The sequence below is a fragment of the Chrysochloris asiatica genome, unplaced genomic scaffold (genome assembly GCF_000296735.1).
Source record: "Chrysochloris asiatica unplaced genomic scaffold, ChrAsi1.0 scaffold00098, whole genome shotgun sequence".
NCBI lineage: Eukaryota > Metazoa > Chordata > Mammalia > Afrosoricida > Chrysochloridae > Chrysochloris > Chrysochloris asiatica.
In genome coordinates, this window is record NW_006408616.1 from 1536901 (window position 1) to 1539206 (window position 2306).

The following is a 2306-nucleotide window of genomic DNA, read 5'->3' on the forward strand; positions in this document are numbered from 1 at the left end:
GATAGTTTAGTAATATACAAAATCCATTTCATTTGCATATTGCTTCATCATTTTCTAGATCAACTGCCAAGTCTTTGGCAGTTTCTCTAGTTGTCTTTATATAAGTAACAGACCTTCCTATCACAATGGCAAGACTGCAAAAGAACCATCTCCCTGTGCCTCAGCATACCAACTCCAATTCCCAAGACCTACAAGTCCCTTTCAGAAGTACACTGCTGACAGTATTGGTTAAGATATATATTGTTTAAGTCATAAATATTGCCACTGTATGCTCGTGGGTTGGATGAAATGCTAGATTTGTGTTAGTTGAGCGCATGCAACTCCTCAGTGCAGTTTATTTTGCTTAAGACATAAAACTTTCCGTAATTATTTCTTTTTAGTTCTAGAAATGAATCCTTAGTGATTTTTGATAATCATACCAAGCCAGCATTCAAATTCTTGGGCACTATTCCATGGTGATTCCATGAAGATAGGCTGTAAGCACTCTGTCTGTATTCACATCTGGTATTGTCAAAAGAGCAAAGTAGACTCTAACATACAAAGCAGGCAGCATCATAGCCAGTTACTTTAACAAGCTGTCATTTCTATTCACAGCAATATACAAAATCAGCTACAGATGCCAGATCTACAATATATACTTCTGCTCAAAGATAGATTTCCCCTAAAGGCTACAAAATAATCAGTGTAATAAATACAACCAGAATAACACAACCTAATTGGCAATTGCAATCTGTTTGTATTCAGGCAAGTCATCAAAGGATGCTGATTAATATATTTCCTTCAAATCTCTCATGTACTCTTTAGTTGAATTTTGTAGTGTGCTTTTAATCCAGTTTTTCTTTTCAGGGGAAAACAAATACAGAGGCTTTAAATAGCATTGACCACAACTTCATAGCACGTCTGAGAGAAACAGCTAAAGGTAGTAATTGTTTGTGCTATGATCCACTCTTGAGAAGAACTGATTGTATCCTTTCTTAACAGCACTACCCAGTTACATGCTTCATTCCCATGGGCCATAGATTCCACTTATTTCCATTTATTACCCAGTTTCATTTATTACCACTAGGAGTGGTAGTCTCTACCAACCCCCAGGGTAGGTAGCAGAAATACCCTTGCTAGACTTTCTACTTTTCCCTATTTCTAGGAAAGAGGATTGGCCTACTAACTTCAAGGTGTGCAGTTTAAACCCACCAGTCACTCCTCAGAAACCCTATACAGAGTGGGTAAGAGTTGGAACTGACTCAACAGCACTTAACAAGACAACAACAAGGAAAGAGGAGTCAAAAAGTTAGAAAGGTTATGAATGGGCCTGTTTCAGCCATTCGGAAGGGAGACAGCTTTTCAGTCAGAACTAGTTTAGCCACATGAAATGAAGTTAACTATCCAGAAGTTTGTTTCTTTAAGAATACACTAAGTCATGTCCATAGGAATTAAACTAGTGTCCTGAATACTGCCTGGGACACAAGGGCAGTCCCAGACCCAGGACATCTGGATGCAGAAAAATTAAGAAAATTTTTATGAGACAGGAAGAATAGAGATTTACTGTGATTACATCCACTCCTTCCTTTCCGTATCCACATTTCAGAAACCTTTCCAAAGATGCCCCCCTTTCACTACCTGCATATCCAGATGTAAAACATATTTATGCAAAAGAGTCTGCCATTCTTTCCTGTCCATCATCTCCTAGGTTTAATGGTTATTGTTGTTAGGTGCCCTCAGGTCAGTGCCAACTCAGAGTGACCATATGCAGAAAAGAGCAAAACACTGCCCCATCTTGTACCATCCTCACAACTGAAGATACTCCTGAGCACATTGCTGCTCCCACTGTGCTAATCTATTTTGTTGGGGGTCTTCCTCTTTTTTGCTGACCATCCACTTTACCAAGTATAATGTCCTTCTTCAGGGTCAGGTCCCTCCTGACAATATGTCTAAAATATGAGAGACAAAGTCTCATCATTCTGGCTTTTAAGGCGCATTCTTGCTTTACTTCCTCCAACACAGATCTGTTTATTTTTCTGGCAGTCCATGGTGCTTTTACTATTCCTCTCCAACACCATAACTCAAAGTCATCAATTCTTCTACAGTTTTCCTTGTTCATTGTCCAACTTTCATACTCATATGAGGCTACTGAAAACACCATGACTTGAATCGGGCACACCTTACTCCTCATACTGATAGCTCTGCTTTTGAACACTTTAAAGAAGTATTGTGCAGTTGTTGTTGTTGTTTTTAAGTGCCATCGAGTCTATTCCAACCCATGGCAGCCCTGTATAGGGTTTCTGAGGAGCAGCTGGTGAGTTTGAACT